The 23038-nt window shown below is 40.2% G+C and overlaps 1 protein-coding gene across 8 annotated transcripts in view; it reads left to right on the top strand.

Moving 5' to 3' along the window:
* GLIS3 (GLIS family zinc finger 3) overlaps nucleotides 1-23038 on the top strand; it is a 482902-nt gene that overhangs the window by 71988 nt on the left and 387876 nt on the right. The window lies entirely within an intron of this gene.

The following is a 23038-nucleotide window of genomic DNA, read 5'->3' as shown; positions in this document are numbered from 1 at the left end:
TTTCATCCCATGATAGTATGTTGGGTTTCTGTCTTAATAGAACCTTTGGTCTTATAGAAGTCCCAGATAGATCTGCTGTGTATCTTGATCCCAAGACTTTATACATTCCAGAGTTCCTGAAAGCTCTTGCAATTACTGGCTTTTCCAGGATTCAAGTCACTCTTGCAGTCAATAGGAGGATGCTCACATGGAAACACTACAGCACACATAGAGAATTATGAGTATTCTTTGTGCCCAAAGCTTCTGACTGATTGGCCCCATATTTTGCCATTGTGCTAGGATGGAGCTCCATATCAGAGAGGCCAATACAATCTGAAAGTCACTGCCTCTTCCATAAGTCCTGCTTTAAAACCTTCAGTAGCTTTTCTTAATTTTCCTTTCAAGGCTATCATTGTGTAGGCCTTTCTTTCTTTCTTTTTTTTCTTTGTAACATAGCGTGACCCAGAACCATCTTTAGGAGTGTGGCAAATTCAGTCTTGTCTTTCTAGGACGGGATAAGATAACCTGCCTCAGGGTGGAACACCCAACCCAGGGAGGAAGAGAAAACTAGGGGTGCTTGCTGAGGTTGCCAGTTGCTGCAGCAAGACCTGAGGCTCCAGTGCCTCCTTCTGTGCCAGTCCCCATCTGCAAAGCAAAGGCCCAGAACTGCTGTTATCATTCTTCCACAGACCTCTCCCCGCACCGGACTTCCTCCTTACATGCTAGAACTCTTGTTTTCCTTCCTAGGATGCTCCTATTGCTAGTTCTCACCAGAATTCATCTCTATATGGCTGAGGTCAGCTGTGCACCTCTTAAGCATGAATAATTCTGATTCCCTTTAAAACTGGATGGGTCGGTTTTCCAGGAATTTACTTCAAACTAATTAATAATAATTGCTACCACTTACTGAGGCCATGATGTAAATCAGATACTTCGCATCCACTGTCTTTTTTGTCCTCACCAATAGCTCTTATGTGATAAATATTGTTACTCCTTACTCATTTTTCAGTAGAGGAAACCAAGATTCAGGAGAACAAAGTAACTTGCCTAAGGTCACACAGATAAGGAGTAGCCAACTAAGGAGACTTGGCTTTTCTCTTGAGACTTCGCTATCTCCAAACTTTGAAGCAATGCTATAAAGTTCTACTTCAGAAGGAAGCAGGAAGCCATGTCATTTTCTTATCTTGACCTCTGCTTAGCTCCACCTTACCATTCCCTCTCCCTTAGGCATAGTCGGATTGTTTCTGTGAGGCAGAGTTTGAGCCAAAGCATAGCACACTTTAACTTTCCCTCGGGAGGAGCTCATCTTTCTGTTTGAGTTTCAGATGTTTTCTCTGTTGGTAGTTTCTTCATTTATTCAACATATACTTAGTATAATGACTATATGCAAAATACTGAGTATAAAGTTGTTAAAAAGATGTATACGGATCTATCTTCGTGGAGTTTTTTTTTTTTTTTTTTTTTGAGACGGAGTCTTGTGCTGTCGCCCGGGCTGGAGTGCAGTGGCCGGATCTCAGCTCACTGCAAGCTCCGCCTCCCGGGTTTGCGCCATTCTCCTGCCTCAGCCTCCCGGGTAGCTGGGACTACAGGCGCCTGCCACCTCGCCCAGCTAGTTTTTTGTATTTTTTAGTAGAGACGGGGTTTCACTGTGTTAGCCAGGATGGTCTCGATCTCCTGACCTCATGATCCGCCCGTCTCGGCCTCCCAAAGTGCTGGGATTACAGGCTTGAGCCACCGCGCCCGGCCTCTTCGTGGAGTTTTATAGATTAGTTGGGAAGAATGCATGCTGTATCTAAATAAGAAAAAAATAATTAACCAAGCAAGAGGTCAGTTTACTTCTGTTCGTTCTTACTGTCAAGATATTGGAAAGCAGAATTAATTTGAGTATCCAATACGTAATCTGTTGAGAAGAGCCACTTATGTGAATGTGACTGTCTCAGAGGCAGGGATTAGTAATTTAAACCAGCATATGTTTGAAGTTGATTAAAGGAAAATATTCAAATTCCTGAATAATGATTTAAATGTGCTGGAACATTACCTATTACCCACACATTACAGAGCAATATTTTAAAAATCTGGCCAGTGTTAAAATGATAACATTTCAGGTAGGTGGCGCCAATAAGTGTTCTTGCACTCATAGAATGTTGAGTTAGAAAATGTTGTGGGTTGCTTTGACCTTCTCCTTCCTCATTTTCCCTGAAGAAATTATAACTCAGAAAAATTGCATATGCAGTCTTTCCCTTACTTCTCAAATTCATGACTCGTAGGATGAATAGACTCTGGTTTATTCAAGGTCTCAAGAGTTCAAGTTGTCAACATTTCACCCTCTCATACATTAGCAATGTCAATGACTTGGAAATTAATATGATTTGAACTTCATGATTCCTTCCCTTAGATGTGGTTGAAGTACTGTGAGCTCATCATTAAGAAGCAGTTAGTTAGCTTTTCTCTTTAGCCTGCCTTGTCTAAATTTCATCTTCTACTACTAAATGGTTTTACTAGTTCTAGTGACTCAAGAGGCAGTTTTACTCTGTGTGACTACTTTAGCAGACCACATTAAAGCATTTATGTTCCTTGTTAGGTTGCAGGAATGAGTTTTCTTAATGCCATCACTGAATTCCAATGGAGGAAAGAAATTACTCATGCATTTTCTAATGGTTAAAAAATTTTCCAGTGTCTTGGCTGTCTAGTTCTCATCATGCAGAGGTTCCATTACCAAAGAGTAATTGTATAATTTTGACTAGCAGGTCTATACTACTTAGAAAATCAACCAAATAAAACATTTGAGTCATAGGTCTTAGGCCAAAATTTTAAAGAATGAAGTATATGAGAGTCAACCTTTTGTAGCTGTAGGGGAAAATGCAAGACTTAGAAGAAAAAAACTGGTCTCATTAACTTACCAACTTTGTATATATAGGCAAGCTCCTTACCGTCTCTGAGGCTCATTTTCCTTATCTGTAGAGATGAAGACAGCCATAATAATGCCTGCTTTAACTATCTTGTGTGATTATTGCGCAAGTCAAATGAGATTGCAAATGTGAAGGCTTACCAGAAAAATACTAGGAAGATCTATATAAATAGTATATTATTATAGTTTTAAAATATTGTAGTAATGATAATGATACTCATAGTGATAATTGTGATTAAATCTTGGCATAGAATTATGTACACCAGAGCATTACATTGGTGGCATATTGACAATGTTTGAAAAATGCAAGTCACTGAAAGAATGATTTGGCTGTTCAACATTGATGTCAGTAAATGAAAATAGCTTGAAGTACTTCCTTCGTTTCAAAAAGAGTTAAGAGTGGCTTTCAAAGATAGAGAAAAAAAAAAAAAACAGAAAAAGGTGAAAAACAGGTAAGTGAGGGAATAGGAGAAGGGAAAGTGGGATGTAACAAAGGGTGAAGTTAGGACTCAAAATGCATCGCATAAGCCCTGTTCCATTTACTAGAGGTGTGCCAGAGATTTGGTTCTTGGTTTTCCTGTAGCCAATGTGGTGAGAAAACATAATCAGCTGTGTAGAATCTTAGTGTCCATAAGGTTAAATAGTGACGCACAGAACTCTTCCTAGTAATGAGACAAAAGATAGTGATTTTCCCAGGGAGTCCTCATAAAGAGAATGGTGTATGATGAACAACATCTCACAGAACATCTCAATGGTAAACATTCATACACCTTTGGGAGCTGTCACCAGTGAGATGGCCAGATGAGAAATCATTGAAATATTCACAGTTTGTTAGCAACCTGTTATTTACTTGGTTATCATCATGATTGAATATTTTTTTAAAACTGGAAATACTCTCTTCACCTTGGTCAGTCCCTTTCCTTTCTAGATTAGGAAACTGAGCCCTACAGGAGTTGAGTGAAGGCTCAGGGTTATAATGTGGGTTTGAATCGGAGTGCAAGGGGCTCCAGATGAGAGTGTGCAGTTTGCTTTGAGCCCACTGTGTGTGATTTGGGAGCTTTCCTTGACTCAGTATAAATACCATTTGGCACTTTCAACATGTTTCTAATTGTGAATTTAGCAGTTTACTCTGGTGGGTTTTTTTTTTTTTTTTTTTTTTTTCTGGATGTTTATTGTAGAAGTGTAGAATCTATTGAATTTGATGGCATTTTCCCCATATTGTTTATTTGTTTTGTTTTCACTGTAGGAACGACAGTGAAATTGGATCAGAAATTTATTAGACAACAGGTCTTCACATGTAGAATTCCCAACATTTGTAATTATACTGCCTGGGATGCTCCTTCTCAGAAAATATCCTTAGTACTCAAAACCAGAAAATGTAGAAAAAAGCAGTATTTTAAGCAAATACAAAAATCCAAAACCTTAATTTTGAAACATAGGTGGAATTTAAAAATATTGGCCAGAAGCCTAAGGGAGTTTTAGGTTAGCTTTTCTAGCAAACTTGTTTGCTCACATTCATGGGAAGTGACTTCGAATGTGAGTAGTGGTTGTTCACGTGGTGTTTTAGAGGCCAATTAAAACAAACTTCTTTCATCAAGGAACTTAGATCAACCCTGAGAATAAACAGGGGACCCAGGTTCTAGAGAAAATAAGGGTGGGTCTCTAAAAGGAGGAGGCAGTGGGCTTGAGAAATATTAGGGAAACTTGGCTCTGTATGATTTGTTTGTGAGGCAGTCCAATTGAGTCTTTGAGGGAGGCACACTTACAGGTTTTTAATCTCAGGGGAGTAAATCGTAGAATGTAAATATTAGAAGCAGTGATAGGCTGTGTATCCTTCTCACCCACCAGATTAAATAACATGTCCAAAGTGACACAGTAGAAGTTGTAGTAAGTCTTGAGTCTTCTTACTCCAACTTCAAAGTATGTGGGAATGTGCTGGGGTAGAGAGGAAGAAGAGGCAGTGCAGATGTGAAATGCCTTTTTTCCAGCTGTCATTTCGATTTCTAAGTTGTAAAATGAAAAATTTGGACCAGATTATCTCATAGACACTTCATAAATATGAAAAGGTTTCTGCTTGTGAAGTGTAGATGTGGGAGATGTCTGTACTCAAAAAGTGATCTTTCTCTTTCTTGGAATGATCCCAGCCTACCTAAGTAGTGCTGTTTGTTTCCCTAATTCCCTAAGGAACAACAGTTAAAGGAGTAAACCTGAAGGCTACTGAGATAAACAGAACAGAGCATAATCCATTATTCCCCATCCCCTCTGCTCAGTGCAGCCTTATAAATGAACATTTCAGCCTGAGAAATGGAATGCTAAAATCTTACTGACAGCAAAATGAATCTGATGTCTTTTATCTCAAACATACGCACTTGCTAAACAAATTTGTTAAGATACAAAATGTATACCACATTTTTAACTCAAATTACGAGCTCACAGTTAAAGTATAATGCATTCCTCTGGACTTGGTGCTGCCCATATCTAGCCTGGGTGATGTTTTTATTCTTTCTTTTGAAGTAGCACTGTTCTTTGACCTTCACATCCAAACACTTGCCTGCAGAATTAGTGATCTGTGCATGCACTTGACATTAGATAATGACACTGTGACTTGAAACATTTGGCAACTCCAGTGCTATGGGGTTAAGCAAAGTCTTGGCTGGGTCTATTTATGTTTATTGTAGGTGGTGAGTGTTAAGTGATTCACAAAAGAAAGGGTCAGGTAAACACAGGGGGATAGGGTAGTCCGATTCTAAGCATCTCATTCCTGCCTGTCCATTTTCTAGGTCCTAAGATGAATCAGCATATGGCTTTCTGGGAGAACTGAGTCATGAGAAATGTGATGCAGAGAGAATTTGTTAAATAAGCAGGTAGTGGGAGGAAGTTTGGTAGAGAGAATAGTATTTTGTTTGGGGTTGCAACAGGAGAAGAGAAGGAGGAAAGTGTACTTTGCTACAGTGTTTAGTGAAGAAACTGTGGTACATAATGGCCTATAGCTGTACAGCACTTAGAGCTTACAAAGTGATGGAACAGTCATCATCTCACTGACGCTGGTGGAGAAGAGGGAGGGAGGAAAGGAGCCCAGAGGTGTTACTGGCAGCATGAATGGTCAAAAACAGATAAATCTGGATGCTCCCTTGAGGCCTGTGGCTAAACTTCAACTCAAGAGCCAAAGTAGCTTCCCCTTCTTCCCTTTCTGGTTCTGTGCACAGGCAACTGATTGGGTCCCAGCGTGCTTTGCAGAATGGTACCTAGGATGGAGCCCAGACTCTTAAATAAGTGGCATGAAGTCTTCTTGGATTTGCCACACAGATGGATCCCGAAATAACTATTTTGCATAGAAGATGGAGATATGGTGGCCTGAAAGGCAAGAGTTCTGGGTTCTTGTCTCAGACTGGGGACAAGTTGTGGCCTCTTTCTTTCATTGGAGGCACACAGTGCTTTTCTCCACCATTTCTTCTCCTTTGTAATGCGTTTCCGTATGTTGTCTTTGCCCCTTTCTTTTATGGTATAACCCCATGGTAACCAAAGGCAAGTATAAGATTTTCCATTCCATGTACTGGTAGTTCTTTATTCAGACATTCTTTGATATTAAAGGGGGGTCTTGAAAAAAAATGAAGTCAGGTATCTGAATTAAATTTAGAGAAATTTCAAAGCCTCTTGCTTCACTAATTGATCTTTACATTTCCATTCATCTAAGGAGAATGGGAGAAGAATATGTTCCAGCTAATTCATGGACCTTGCATGATACATGTGTTTTGCACATGTTTGAAGTTTCCAAGAAAATGCCAAATAAAAAATAATTTATTTCTTTTTCTTTTCATTTGTTACCAATATATTTTAAATTTTTAAATAATTTCAAACTTACTGAAAAGGTTTAAGAATAATATAAAGAATTCCTATATGCCCTTCACCCAGATTTCCTGAATTTTAATATTTTACCTCATTTCTACCTTATCATTTTCTCTTTCTACTCTTCAAAAATGACAGAAGTTTTTACCTATGCGTCTATGTATGTATGTTTCTTTGCTGAATCATTCGAGAGTGAGTTGTAGGCATTTTGTCTTTCAACCTCAAAATACTTCAGTGTGTAGGTCCTAGAAAATGAAAAAAGAAAAGAAAAGAAAAAAGACATCCTCTATTTTTCCCTTTCCTTTTTGCACTAAGATCCAACCCAGAGAAACACCTATTAATTAATTTATTTATTTATTCGAGACAGGGTCTTGCTGTGTCACCCAGGCTGCAGTGCAGTGGTGCGATCATGGCTCACTGCAACCTCCACCTCCTGGACTTAAGCAGTCCTCCCACCTCAGCCTCCTGAGTAGCTGGGATTACAGGTCCCCACCTCCATGCCTGGTTAATTTGAGACACATATTGTTGCTGTCATGTCTCTTTAGGCTCCTTTAATGAGGAATGGTTCCTCAGTCTTTTTATTTTTTATTTTGATGACATCTTTTCTTTTTCTTTGAAATGGGGTCTCACTTATGTTGCACTGGCTGGCCTTGAACTCCTGGCTCCTGGCTCAACTCTACTGCCTCAGCCTCCTGAGTAGCTGGGACTCCAGACATGTATCAGTGTGCCCAGTTTGACTTGGCATTTTTGAAGACTTGCCACTTACTTTGTTGATGTTGCCTCATGGGGAGGCCCAGGCTATATTCTTTGGGCAGGAATACCACAGACATGATGTGTGTTCTCAGTGCATTACATCAGTGGGCATTGATCTGTCTAATGCTGGTGGTGTTAACTTCTATCCCTTGGTTAAGATACTGTGTGCCAGTTTTCTCTACTGTGAAGTTAATTAATAAAGATTTCATGCCCATGAATTTATAAGTGATTAATAAGTTTTTGATGTGAAGCTATTTTGAGATTATTTAAATATCTTATTGCTCATCAAACTTTTACCCTCTGCTTTTAGGGTAAAAGCTAATCATTTTCTAACTCCATCATTCTTTCTAAATTTATTAGTTGTACTATTACAATATTTTAAAAAGATTATTTAGTTATATAATATGCCATGGATTTTTACTGTTACTTCATTGCGTTATAGTCCATTGTTATCAGTAGTTATTTTGATGTTAGAAAGTCCTGATTTAGTCAGTGGGAGCCCTTTTACGCAGCCTCTTGAGTCCTATAAAAATGTCCCTATTATTCTTTGATGAATTCCTTACTTATTGGTACAAAAAGATTTTCTGAGCTCATCCACTGCTTTCTTGCCTTAGCTCTGGAATCAACCATTTCCACAAAGAGCTCTGGTTCCTTTTAGTGGACAGTGGTATTTAGAAACCAAGATCTGAGTGCTAGGTGTGCTTATTGCTACTAAGGTATCATTGCTTCTAGGATCTCTCAGCAGGGAGACCCAGGAAATATGTAGCAGCTGGACAGACTCCCACCCCCACTTTGCTCTGCTTGGGCCTGCTGAACGTGCTGCCTATACCAGCCAAAGCTCCCCACTTCCTCTCATCTCAGTTGCACTATTTGTGGGTTTTTTAAAAAAAGGTATTCATGTTTTTTTCATTGAAAGATGCTCAGAACAGTGACTGCCTTAACTAACATCAGATTAGGAACTGGAGGTATTTTATCTTTCTTTCTGTTCACAATGGGTATGAGAGATGTGACTGTGTTCCAAATATTTGAATGATAGTTTGAAATTGCTGGGTTTGGTCACATTTATTGAGGGTAGGCGCAGTGGTTTAGAGTGCTTCTTAACCCTTTTTGTATCCTGATGTGCATAGGAAATAGTGATATTTGTATACTATACTAAGTTAAATGGATATAATTTGTAGAGGATGCAGTCAGTGGGCCTGGGGGCTGTGGGTGTCCAGATTACCCTTGTCTTGTCATAACACAGTAAGAATACAGTGTTTAAAAAGTTCTAAGTTAATACATGGCACTCCTAAGATGCTAAGATTGTTTGAAGACATAAATCTTGTGTCTCTAGCCTATGTACTTCATGTTGGTCAGGTCTCATTGTGTCAGTGGTCACAAGGGAGACCGTGGAAGAGGACATGGATGTCTCAGGACAACCTACTGGCATGTCAGGTTCAGAAGCTCAAAGCACTTGGCTATATTACTGGAGGATTCACTAATCACCTCCATTAGTGGAGGATTGTGGCAAATCAATCATTTATTTCTGTTCTCAATTCATTTATTCATTTAACATTTATTCACTGGGCTCTTACTTATATGCCAGGCAATGTTGGAGATAATAGGGATACAGTAATGACCAATTTTATCTTTCATGAGGCTCACATTGTAGAAGAGGAGAAAGAATAAAGGAAGAGAAAAGGCAATTATTGATAGTTATGAGTGCTCTGTGGAAGATAAAGCCATGAAAGTGTTTTAAAGTTGGGAGCTGTGATTTACATTTTTAAAAGATCAGCTGGGCTTTGGGAAGTGAAGAGTGGTTGTGAGAGACTAGGAGAAAGATGGTGATGATGACTGAGAGTTGGCAGTCCAGTATGGTAGCCATTAGCCACATGTGGCTATTTAAATTTAATTCAAAATTAATAAGCATAAAAAATCAGTTTTTTCCCCAATTGCACTAGCCACATCTCACATGCTCAATAGGAACATGTGGGTGGTATCTGCCAGATTGGACAGTAACATATAGAACATCTCCATTATTGTAAAAAGTTCAACTGAGCAGCTCTGGTTTAGACTATGGTGGTTGCAGTGGAGACGGGGAGAAGTAAATGGATTTGGGATAGATTTGTGAAATATCGTCAAAGACTTGCTGCTTTATATGATGTGTTAGTAGAAGGGAGGAGACAAATTAAGGATGGCATGTGGCTTTTCAGCTGGAGCAATTGGGTAGATGGATAAGATTGTGGAGGAACAGGATTGGGTTTGTGAATAAGGAGATCCACTTGGACATATTATGCTATCTCTTTTGTAGCAGAATCCAAATAAATCTTAATGGGAGTGGAGGGAGAAGGAAAAGTCCATTTTGATGAGCTTTTCAATCTCATAGCAGATGCTAAATAAGTCCCATATGTTTGTAAGTCCTCATCTTGCATTAATTTTAAAGAGGCTATTATTGTCTGTTGGTTGTTTTATTAAATACTATTTCATGCTGCTGCAGAATTTAATTCCACAGAAATCCCTTTGTTTATTTTAATTTTGTTTGAATTGTGATTTGGGATGCCAGCTGAAAGTGACCTGAAAATGAGGAGTTATTTTTGCTCACGGCTTACTTATTAAGAGACCACAGGTTATAGAATCCTGCCCTGGGCCTGTGACAGGTAAATTAAACCATACCGGCTTTATCTTTTTGGAGTTCAGCACTCTAAAATATATACATAAGGCATTCTTTTAAAGGAATAACTGTGGAGAGACAAGGGTACTGCAAGTAGCCTGCCTTAAAACACAATGACATTTCTTGATCTCTTTATAGACAGATGATCCCTGAGATAAATGGACACTAGTCCATGCTGTGTACTATATATAAGTGCACTTCACTCTTAGAAATATATGACCATGATGTCCCTGCTTGGAAGGAGTCAGTTGCCTTTGTTGTGACCGCTCTTAGTTGGGTTAGAGGCTGGATTCTGATAGACATGGGATGAAGAATAAACAAGTTTTTTAAATTTTTATTTTTAAATACCACAATGCTTTTAGGGCAAGTGGTTTCTAACCAGATATAGAGCCTGAGCTGAGTGAATGAGTCCACATGTATACCCTATGTTCTTCCCAGCACACATTCTTCTGAAGCATGAAAGTCCTCTTTGGGTACTAGGGTTTTGGGTTCATGACTATGTTCATGAGCCTGTCACCTTGGTTCTCTACTTCATGTTTCCAGATCCCATTTAATTGTTCCGTGATCATGGGAGAGATCAGAAGGGGCCAATAAATGCAAACTGGAGTTAACCTTGGAACCATGACCATCTCTTTTGTTCACTTCACTCTTGGATTTTACAGAACCACCATTCCTGGTAGCAGCTGAATCCCCTTAATGTGGCTCATTCTCCTTTGAATGTTCGCTTGTTAATGTATTGAGGTCTTCATGCTCTTAGGCTATTGTGCAAATCAGATCAATTTCAATTTGCTGTTCAAGAGAGGAGGTTTTGATTTTTAATGTAATGCACATGACATTCCTTGTCTGCTTCATCTCTGTTTGTTATGATAGCCCCTCCCCCACATCCTGCTCAGAATGAACAGCTATAGTAAGAATAAGTTTACTAGTAAAGTGTTGAGAGTTTCGAAATCTGAATCCTAGGCCACATTGGACTTTGAGTGCACTGGAAAGCGTAGGCATATTGGGATAGAGCTTAAAACAAGAAACAACTAGGTGTGCATCACCATGAACTCATAAACGGCAGCTGAACATTGGCTTTCCCCAACCTTCCTTCAGAACCCTGGCTGGGGCTCTCTAAGTCCAATGAATTTTCCAATTTAACCCACATTTTCTTCTTGCATGGAATTAATTTAGAACTAAGGAATAAAAACTACCCTGGCATCTATTTAAATGGAAGAAAAAGTCAAAGTTTTTTTGTAAACAATCTCTGTGTATATGTAGTCAATTTATGTGGACCTAATTTTCTCAAACATTAGGAAGGCCACAACTAGACCATCACCCCAAGCAACATGGAGTCCAGCATCAAAATAAGAGTTATATTTGAATTAGTAATTTCATTAGAATCAGCTTTTTTAGTTTTAAATTCTTATATGTCTATCCTGATATTGCTTGAACCATTTTTGAAAAGGATTTTGAAAACAACCGAGTGTGCCTTTCTTTTAAAGGCAGGCAAATACCAACCAAGTATTGTCATGCTATTGAAGAAGACAAACATTGAAAACTGGAACATGACTTTGTAGTACCACAATGTTATGAAGAAACTTTGAAGTGGTTAAATTCTATGGACATGTTTTCAGAATCTACAGCTTTCCGTAGGTATTGGAAATGGAAGCTGATGATGGAAACATTCATTTCATAGAAATTGAATCATAGAAAGATGATTCTGTGGAATAGACCCAAGCGATGGCATTATAGTGAAGCTCCAGGGTTTTTGATGGACACTTGGAAAATGAAAGCAGAGCATTGGGAAATTCAGGAATCTTTTCTTAGTAGAGTTGTAATAAGGCCAAACAGATTTTTTTCTTCACCATAAATGATAGGCTGTGTGGCATCCCCCACAACACTTGCAATCATGATTTAAAAAGAGGTGAACTTCCTCTCCAACTGTAAGTTTAGTGTATATGTAACATATGCATATGTATTTATATGCATGTGTGCGTACACACACACACACACACACACACACACACACTCCTCTTATCTCTCCCTTCACAGGCAAAACTATGGCCAGTAACCATGCATGTGGATGTTTAGACCAGTTTTAATTGGAGACTTTCAGAGGGGGAGGTTGGAAGGCTTTGATGTAAATGTATTTGCCTGTATATTAATCCACTTCTTCAAGGAGGAGGTTGGAAGTGGTCTTAGAGTTTTGTCGTTACCTTCATGAGACTGCATTTCCAGTCTCTCGTTTTTGCTCCACTCTTTGTGAATCTGTGCACCATCAACTAATGCTGTAAGGGTAGAGCCATCATTTTTGTCCTAATCACTGTATAGGGCTTTTCAAAGTACCAGGAGAGCTGTCTCACCCTCTCTCACTTAACTCTCACAAACAGGTGAGGTGAGCAAGTAATTTTAAAGTCCAGGTGAGCCTGTCTGTGAATCCCCTCTTGGATAAATGATTAGTTCAAGTTATATGCCATTGACCAGCCTTGCAAAGCTAATTTTTTTCCAGCCTATGAAATGCATTTTATATTCTGACGTGTTTCCCAGCTATGCAATTTGTTATCTTAGTGGGTATAAGCCACAGTAGCTAAGGAAAATTTCATTTTATTTAAGAAGTGAAATTGTGAAATAACCTTGGTCTTAGGAAAGAATACAGCATCCTTAGAGACTTTATGATGGGGATGAAGAACATTAAGGAAGTTAAATGAAAACCAAAAGAAAAAAAGTGACACTAAGCTGCGCCCACATTGTCTTTCGTATTTTATGTGTGGTTTCTGTTGTTCTTCCTGGTATGGGAGCTTGGGGAGGGCAGACACCAAAAGGTTTCTATCTTGGGACTTAGCATAGCCCTGGCACTTAGGGAGAGTCTCAGTAAATGTGGGGTGAATGTTATTGCACACAGAAGACATATGTACAGATGGAGATATTGATTGGCTGCTGATTTCGACACATGTTGTGACACTAAGTAATCCAGAAGATGTTTTTCCTTAAAGTTTGCAGAAATTCTCCGCCTGCTGGGGCCAACCATTTGACACATTAATAGCTTTGAAACAGAATATGGGTCAATTTTGCCACTGCCTCCATTCCACAAAAATGTGCACTTGAAAGCTTTTATGACAAGATGATCAGAGAGCAGAATTTATTTTTGAGCAATTATCCTACTTTCTGTTAAAGTTTGTTCCATTAACTTTCATCGTGAGTTTTGTTTGATATGTGTTAAAATGCAACCTGTGCTGGGCAGCAGAGGCTCTGGCAAAGGCTATTAGTGAGATGAGGTGTCACTAAGACCACACATACTCTCTCTAGCACTGTCTCTTAACTTTGCCTTACTTACTTTTTTGATAACACCTGTCTCTCTCTGAAATGTTTTTTTTTTAATTTTTGTTCAGTTTTAGTTTCTGTTATTTGTTTTTTGTTTTTGTTTTTTTGCTTCTGTGTTTATTTTCTGCCTTCCCTATTAAAGCATAACCTCCACAAAGGCAGGACACTTGATCTGTGACCCTGATATCTAGAACACTACTGGGCCCATTATAGATGCTTGATTAATGTTTGTTGGATGAATGAATGAATAAAAATATGTGCACTCAGAGCCCGTGTATATTATGCATTGATTCCCAAATATTTATCAAGTTTCTATTATGTGCCTAGTGCTTTTCCGCATACTGGGGTTTCAGCAGTGAATAAGATACACAACCTGTGCTTACAAAATGTAGTGTGTAGTGTTGTGCTGTTCAATATTGTAGTCTCTAACCACATGTGGCTATGTAATTAAAATTAAATAAAATTAAAAATTCAATTTCTTAATTATACTAACCACATTTCAAGTGCTTCACGTAGCTAGTGGCTACCATAGTGGAGAGTGCAAATGTAGAACATCTCCATCATCATCAAAAGTTCTATTGGACAGTCCTTGTTTAGTGATAAGACAGAGAATATCAACATGGGGATACTTCCATTGCAAAGGGATAAAGTATATGCTATGTAAAGAACATGTACAGGTTTTAAAGGGAGCATCTAGGAGAGGCTACTAGCCCAGATTAGGGTGTGGCTGGGTTGTCAGGGATGGCTTCCTGGAGGACTTCTAAACTGAGACAAAGATGCGTAGGGATTCGACAGGCTAAGGGAGACAAAGGAAAGAGAATATCTACATCAAGGAAACAGCTGGTGTAGAAAGGGCTAGAATAATAGATGTTTTATCTAGTCAACTCTAGGAGGCCCTGGTATTTTATACCAGGGTCTAAGGAGGGGTGAATAGATGCCACGTAGGAACAAGCCGCTTCTCATAAGGGAAATAGTTTTTTTCCAGAGCAGTTTCTGCCCCTTCTCCAGCCTAGGTCACAATCTCCAACAGCCTCCTAATGAATGGGTCTTCCTGCTTCTAGTTTTGGCTTCTTCCATTCATCTCCAGCAAACCCCAAATCTGATTATGTTATTCACTTGCCGAGAACAGTGCATTGCCTCCCCATAGGGGTACATTGCCTCCCCCTGAGGGCTACAGCCCCAACTCCTTAATGTGCCTATGAAGCTCTTTGTCATCTCACCCCCATTAAGTTTTCTGAAACTTCTCTTTTACTCATCACCTCTAACACTGTGACCCATTTAAATGGAGTAGCTTCCATTCCTCACATGTTCTGTCTCTCTTGCCTTTAGGCTTCTGCACCTGCTGTTTCCTCTGCATGGAAAACTCTTTTCTTCTCCTGCCTCATCCTTGTTTCCATACTTGCCTTTTAGACCTCAGCTAAAAGTTAGTTTTTCAGGAATCTCTGATATCAAAATCAAGGTGAGAGGCCCCACCTGTGTGCCCTGTGTGTCCTCCCCACCATCCCCGCCCCCGTTGTAGCACACACTGTGCTGTATTGTTTTGCCTGCTTATGTCTGTAACCCTCAGCCCTGGGACTGCAAGGGACCACATTTGCCTTGTTTCCTCTTTTGTCCTAAGTATCCAGCACAGTGCCTGGCTCATACAAACATCTCAGCAAATCTTTTCTGAATGAATGAATGAATGAATGAATGGGTTCCGTGATCGTTCCGTTGTTAAGGTGTGATCCACCACAAGTGTGGCTGTGAAATGAAGCTGCAGACATCACTGTGGATCATTAGAGGAAGCCCCTAAAACTCAACCATTGGGGAAAAAGAGATGAAACTCAGTCCTTGAAGAAAGCAGATCAATGACCCTTGTTATTTGTTCTTATATTTAATTTTTAAAAATTGAGGTATAATTTACATATATCATTCACCCACTTGATTTATATGATCATGACTTTTTGGTAAATTTACCAAATTGTGCAATCATGACCATAATCCAGTTCTAGAATCCCAGTAAGATTCCTCTGCACATTTATAGTTAATCCTCTTTCCCACTCCCAGCCCCAGGCAACTACTAATCTACTTTCTGTCTCTATGGATTTGCCTTTTCTGGGCATTTCATACAATTGGAATCACACAATTTATGGTCTTTGTGTCTGGCTTCTTTCACTTAGCAAAATGTTTTCAGGGTCAATCCATGCTGTACCATGTATCAGTATTTCATTCCTTTTTATTGTCAAATAACATTTTATTGAATGAGTATATTACATTTTACTTCTCCATTCATTGGTTGATGGAAATTTGGGTTGTCCCCCCCTTTTGGCTATTATGAACAATGCTGCTATGAACATTCACATAGAAGTCTTTCAGTAGAAGGATGACTCCATTTCTTCTGAATAAATATTTACAAGTGGGATTTCTGGGTAAATTTAAATTTAATGTTTTAAGAAACGACCTGTTTTGCAAAGTTGCTTCACCATTTTACATGTCTACCAACAATACATGGGGCAGCCCTTTGCCTCAGGGCTAACTTTAACCAAGGCTATATGCCCTTTCATCCCTCCGTCTGGTGTTGTGTGCTGGTAATTAGTAACACGGTGTCTCTTTCCTCACAGAAAAAGGTGTATGCAGGATGAGGTGAGATGGTGGCAAGGCTTGATAGATCGCACTGAGTGTGAATGAATTTAGGACCTTCTCAGTGATACTGTCTTAGCAGCCTGCTGGAAAACCCACTGTTGACAGCCATCTGATAATTATATTGTTTGGATTTTATTAAAGTAGAGCCAAGTGGACCTTAAACTTACACAAACACATGGAATCCATGGAAATGCACCTAAAGATTAGGAAACAAGTTCATATATTGAGCACAATCTGGAATAGTCCAGCCAACAAATTATTACTGGTTACTTACCATGTGGCCAGGATGGAGCTAGACGCTGGTGGAGTGTGGATGGTGCAGATGCTCAAGAAATTTAGCCTTGTTGAGGGGGCCTGTTGAATTCATAGGAAATCACAGCCTAACCTCGCAAGACAGGATTTACTTAAGTGGAGAAGGGTATGGTACAGATTCCAAACTTATCAATATAGTGGAAACTCTGCACGGAGAATGGCCCATGGTGCTAAAGCTGTCAGAGAAGCTTCCTAGATAAGGGAGGGTAGGTGTATGTGGAATTTACCTTGGAAGAAGAAAAATGACAGACATTCCAAGTCAGGGGACAACACAAGAGAAAGCTCAGAGGTGGGCAGGCCCATGACTTGCTTATTGGTGAGACCATGAGGAGACTGGCTCTAGCAGGTGAAGCTGCATGGAAGCGTACAGCCAGTGGGGCCTGCAGGTACCCTGCTTCCTTGGACTAGCAGGATAAGCATTGTATTTCTTTCCTTATTTGAAGCTCTGTCATTGCCCAGAGAGTCTTGCTTATTTTTAAACTGAAGACTTAAGTTTTCTGCATTGTAGAATTCCCACATAAGAAAAGAGTCCCAGGGCAACTCACTAAAATTTGCTCTTAAAAAAAATCACTGCTTAGCAGTCATAAATAGCTTGCTGGATATGAATTTAAGCAGGCCACATTTGAAATTATATTCTATTCTAATTCAGAGCATGTTGCACAGCCCTGTTTTCGGATTGGCAATTCAAATGCTTTCCCAGATAATGCAGAGGGATGTTAAGATAAACTGGGGCCACCACAAAATAGAAAAGGCAATTGGATGCCGAACTTTGCTGATAACAAGAGGCATGATAATCTGATGGTTACTTTCTGGTTGGATTGTTCAAAGATGGAATGATTAACCATACCACAAATCCTTTACATATTGCAAAGCTGTCATAATAGGTACTTTCTGATGTTTTCTCAAGAAGGTCTTTGGGGCTTCTATTACTGGAATTAGGCTCGTTTACTAAGGCTTGATTTAACTAAGGTATCTATTGTTCTGAAGAAAGCTTCTTTCATTCAGTAAATACTCAATGGGGTGCCCACTCTCTGCCAGGTATTATACCAGCACTGTGGACACCAAGCTGAACAAAATATCATCCCTACATTTCCTGAAATGTGCAGCCAATCTTGATGTTAAGCCATAGACTGATCTTGATGGAAAACATTAAGAATGAGGGGATGGGATGTTTAGGCCCCTTTATGTTTGTATACAGATCCTCTTGACAGTCTTGGCCTAGAGCAGTGGTTCTCAACTTGGGGTGATTTTGGCAATGCTTGGAGACATTTTGATGGTCACAACTGGGGGTGGGGGAATGCTACTGGATTCTGGTGGTGAATAGTGGACAGAGATGCTGTTAAACATCCAGAGATGCACAGTATAACCCCCACAACAAAGAATTAGCTAGCCCAGAATGTCAATAGGAGTGATGTTAAGAAACTCTGGCAGAGAGGAACATGATAGGAATTCTATGAAGGCTCTAGCAGTGAACCTCTTCCTGACAACTACTGTCATTAACATTGAAGAGAAAAATGAAATTGAATTAATGTGATTTACAAGAATCCAAGAGGATGGCAGGCACAATGAGAATAGCACAGACTTGTTGCTGATGAAGTTTCTATTGGGAAAAGTAGTCCATCTTGAGAAAGTTTCTTCAAACCAGCTCTTGCCACCTGGAGTAGGAGGGTTCTTTGTGTGTGGGACTGTTCTACAGATTCCAAGATGTTTAGTATCCCTGGTCCACACCCATGAATGCCAGTAACATGCCCTGACATTATGAGAAATCCAGATACCCTGGTGCATCAAAATGCCCCAGAAAGCAGGTAGCACAAGCACCTGCTGAAAATCTTCAGGAAGGAGCACCGGTCTATGGGTCAGGATGTGTGTGTTCTAAATGAACTAAGGGTAATTTTACCTCTTTGAATGAGCATCTTCATTTATAAGATGAGGGGTTTGGGTTGGATCCAGAGTGATGCATGAGCGTCCATTTTGATGCAGGAAGAAAATCTTAGGACTTATGTAATTTATATGTCATCTTTAAAAGTGACACTTATATATATCTTATGATACACCTGGCATGAGCAGTAGCATGGGTGCAACTTTATATGAAAATGTACATTTATGAGAAGTGTTCTCAAGAATGCTTTACTGAAGAAGTGCACCATCAGAGAAATTGGGGACCCAGACCTCCTCCCATCCAGACAGCCTGCATTATGAAAAGGAATATCATGAAAGCTGGAGGCTTTCTAGCCACAGATTCACCTCCTCTGAAGGGCAGGCAAGGTGTTGGTCACTGGTGTCACCAAGAGCCAGCCACCCATTGAGTTCCATCTCCAGGCATTTAGAGGGTGGCATAAGGCTTTGGGCAAAAAGGGACATGTATCTTTGTCACATAGAGTCAGAATCTTTAAAAACTAGCAACCATCCGGGGTTTTTCAAATTATTCTCTACCCAAGTGTGGAACATAATATTCCCTAATAGACAATTTCAGTCACACTTTACAGAGAGCATGGGGACATAGTTAAATTGTAAAATCCCCTCTCCCAAACGGGCCCTCAGTAGAAACGGCTCTTCCAATCCTGCCCACTCTAGCACTGGCAGAAGAGCACACTTGTTTTCAAACACTCATGTTACACCATGTTGAGCAACTTAGCATGACTTTATATTCTTAAGACCACTCTCTGGAAGCTGTTCAGAGGCATGATCCTTGCTCAGTCCCCTTGCCATTGACGTCAGGCTGAGCTGCAGGGAGATGTGCCCACTGAAGATCAGAACTTGTTCGTGGCCATTGCAGGCTCGAGATTTAAAACAGAAATCCTCTCCATCCCCCATGCCCAAACCTCTTAATTATCAGATCTCCTTTGTCATTTAACTTGGGGAGAATGTGTACTTGTTGTCATATAAAGAAGCCATATTTTAGAAATCAGTTTCTTAGATTACTTGTGTGTGGCAAGAATCTGCTTTGTCAAATAAAAGCTTTTCTCCCAGGGGACTGAACTCAAATGAAAACTGCAGGCCTGGTTAGGCCTGCTCTTGGCAGGCAAGGAGGTTAATGTGACGTTAGTGGAATAAAAGTAACTTTCCTGGTGGTGTATAGAATGGTTATTGAGTTACACACACTAACTGTACTGTTTTAAGTACACTGTTGCCCCCAGCGTGGTTCAAGGGACATATAGCATTCTTGTGGCAGCTGAAGTGGAAGTATTTTAGCCAGACAAAGAAAGCGAAGTTAGAATTTTAGAATCAGTGACCCAAAAGTGATCTTAAAAAAATCATTCCCTTTGCTTTTTTGCCTCATACCCTGTTTGGAGGAAGTAAGGTATAATAGTTAAGGACGCAAGCCGTGGGCCTGGCTGCCTGTTCTGGGTTCCCCCTCTGCTACTCATGAGCTGTGTGGCTTTGGGCAACCAGTATATCCTCCCTTTCTTGCTTTTTTCTCATCTGCGATGCAGGAACAGTGAGAACGATTATGCTTATGTCACACATAGTATAGACTGTGGAGATTAAAGACAATAATGTCTGTGAAGATCTTACTATGTATGAGGCACGTAATAATATGTTAGCTATTGGTTTAGCTGTTATTATCAACTTTAAACAGGAATAGTCATGAATTCTCCCAGATTTGTAACCTGTCTCTAAATTGTTCCATAAGCATCATTTTGAGGTAAAGGCGTAATGAAAGATCCAGTGGAGGGGCATAAATCACCAACGATTATTTGCCTTGGGCTGAATGGAAATTCCTAAGTTAAGGGTGCTCCTCTTCTCATGCTGGCTGTTGTAAATGTTTTGTGTGCATCCTTACGTTTAGGTGGGGTCGGCAGGAGCCACCTTCCCTCTGCACAGTGTGGGGACAAAGTGGGCAACTTCAGCACGTGGCTGCTCTGTGTCAGGAGGGGAGTTGGGGTTGATGATAAAATTGGACTGGGTTGTGAAAGATGTTATGGATTATTCTCCACATACCATTATGGATGGGGAAGTGTAGCCCAGAGGTAGGGATGAATGTGTTGCCTTTGGTAGGGGCCCTCTGGTCTAGGGATTCTGTTATTTTAAAAGGGCAAGTTGTCTTTGTTGGCTTTCATCCCTTCTGGCTCCACAAAATATGTATTTGGCGTCGGTGAGTGTGAATGTCCAAATAAGGATATTAAGCAGTTGTTGTTTGTCAGTATCGCGGACTTCGTCCTCCCCTCTTCTTCCCTGTGGGATATGCCAAGTATCTACATTGAAATGTGAAAACTATGTTAATCTTTCAGTTGTACTCAGATTTGACAGGTCGCATTTCAATAGACAGTTAAACAGTTCAGCTCTTGGTAAACTGACCCAGAGTTCCTATCTATCAAAGATTTTCATTCAAGCTGTTACCACAATTCTGCATTTTTCACCAATATATCATTTCATTTGTGGATGATTCACACCCCTTATTAGACCTGAAAATTTAAGGTGTGAGGCCTATAGTTCTTCCAGTCCAGCAACATGCTTTGGGAGAGATTATAAAGTATTCTCTTGTTTCATTGACCTCAGAGGTCAGGGAATATGGTAGTTTATTTAAATGTCCACTGCACGTAGGCTGTCTGGGATTTTCCAAAGCAGTTCATAAAGCTATGCCTCTATTTTCTGCTGATAGGCAGTCTGAGTTTTATATTATCATGACTTTCAGTTGGAAAACGTAATTCCAATTTCAGTTGGAAATAGTAATAGAAAATAAGCCTCTTTCAAGGTTAGATGTCAGGCAGTCTTCATACACTACAATTTGGTGGAAGAGATCCTGTGTAAGCCAGTCTTTTAGTAATTTTTTAGAACACTCTCATTACAGCCTCTCTGAGCTTTTTTCTTTCCACAGTGAAACATTTCGACCTCTTTTTAAAATGTCTTCAATAAATATATAGAAGATAAAACTCACTTGCAGTATCCCTTGGTCACTATTAAGATTGCCTTTCTAGATAGTTCTGTTATAGATTTTCTTAGATCTAGTGAGCAGAAAGCATGTAGACTTTGCCTTCATAATTTGAAAATGGGAGGATCTTGTACCAGTTATACATTTTCCCTTCCTTACCTTCAACTCTTCTCTCTTCTAGATCAGTTCTGTCAGTTTCTAAATCAGATTCAGGTATCTTGCATCTTGGAACAACCAAGCAAGCAAGCAAACAAACAATGAACAAAAACAAACTAAAAAAAGAAATCCTGTTGACCACACCTGATCCTTTGAGTGCAGCCTAAACAGTTTCCTTTTATTCATATTTCTTAAAGGAAAAGTCATCTGTATTTAATATGTCCACCTATCCATTGAAACTGCTTTCATTGAGGTCACTGCTGACCCTCTCTGTCAGCCTGGATTCTTTGTCTTGTCTTGTTGGAACAGTTTTAACTGGCTTAAACAATCATGGAGAATTCTTGGCTCAGGTAACTGAAACATCCTAAAGTGGGTGCTGGCCTTAGGTGAGGTTTGATCCAGTGCCTGGAATGATTCACCAAGGTCCTGGATTCTCTCCACATCCATGTTTTGGCTTCATCCTTCAGCTCCTCCATGTTACTCACTCACCTTCCAAGCCCCCACCTCTAAACTTTCCTCTCTTATAGCACTAGGCCTGCAAACAGCTCCAGACATCACATTCTCACATCAAATCTTCCAGGGAAGGGAGATAGCATGTCTTTTTCTCAGAATCCCCAGCACATATCTCCTTGTATCCTATTGTCTCTGCTTGAGGTCCTGCCTATCCCTGAAGCAATTTGTAACTCTGGCTTTGGAATATGAGGATTGACTGAAACCAGTCATGGCTTATCCTTGGAGCTGTAAATCCAGATCATGTGACTACAAGTGGGGAAAGAGTTGAATTGGGGTCCTGTACATAAGGGGAGAGAGAGAGGGTTTTGAGCAGCAATAATAGTGGCTTCCTGTCTTGAAATAGTCATAACTGATTCCTTCTTCTTCTTCTTTTTTTTTTGGCAGAATCTCATTCTGTCACCCAGGGACTGGAGTGCAGTGGGGTCATCTCAACTCACTGCATTCTCCGCCTCCCGGGTTCAAGCGCCTCCTGGGTTCAAGTAATTCTCCTGCCTCAGCCTCCCAAGTAGCTGGGATTACAGGCATGCACACCACGCCCAGCTAATTTTTGTGTTTAGTAGAGATGGGGTTTCACCATGTTGGCTAGAAACTCTTGACCTGAGGTGATCTGCCCACCTCAGCCTCCCAACTGACTCCTCCTTTTTATTGAGATGGAGTTTTGCTTTGTCGCCCAGGCAGGAGTGCAGTGGTGTAATCTCAGTTCACTGCAACCTCTGCCTTCTGGGTTCAAGCAATTCTCCTGCCTCAGCCTCCCAAGTAGCTGGGATTACAGGTGCCCACCACCATGCCCAGCTAATTTTTTGTATTTTACTAGAGACATGGTTTGTGTTGTCCAGGCCGGTCTCAAACTCCTGAGCTCAGGCAGGCTGCCCGCTTTGGCCTCCCAAAGTGCCAGGATTGCAAGTGTGAGCCACTGTGCCCAGCCTGATTCCTTCTTGATACTTGACTCTCTTGGTATAAACTTCCTTCCATCTTGGTATGTCTGACCTCCCTGAATCTCTGCATTTTTCTCGGACTGTCATACTTTAGTTCCTTTGTGGGCTTCTCTTACTGTGCTTGTTAATAAGTATTGGTTTCCCTAGGATGCAGCCTTTTCTTCCTCCTCTTGCTTTCACTGGTTCCT

This window comes from Papio anubis, chromosome 13 (genome assembly GCF_008728515.1).
Source record: "Papio anubis isolate 15944 chromosome 13, Panubis1.0, whole genome shotgun sequence".
Taxonomy (NCBI): domain Eukaryota; kingdom Metazoa; phylum Chordata; class Mammalia; order Primates; family Cercopithecidae; genus Papio; species Papio anubis.
Note: the sequence above shows the minus strand (reverse complement) of the source record. Positions and strands in the feature narration are given on the sequence as shown.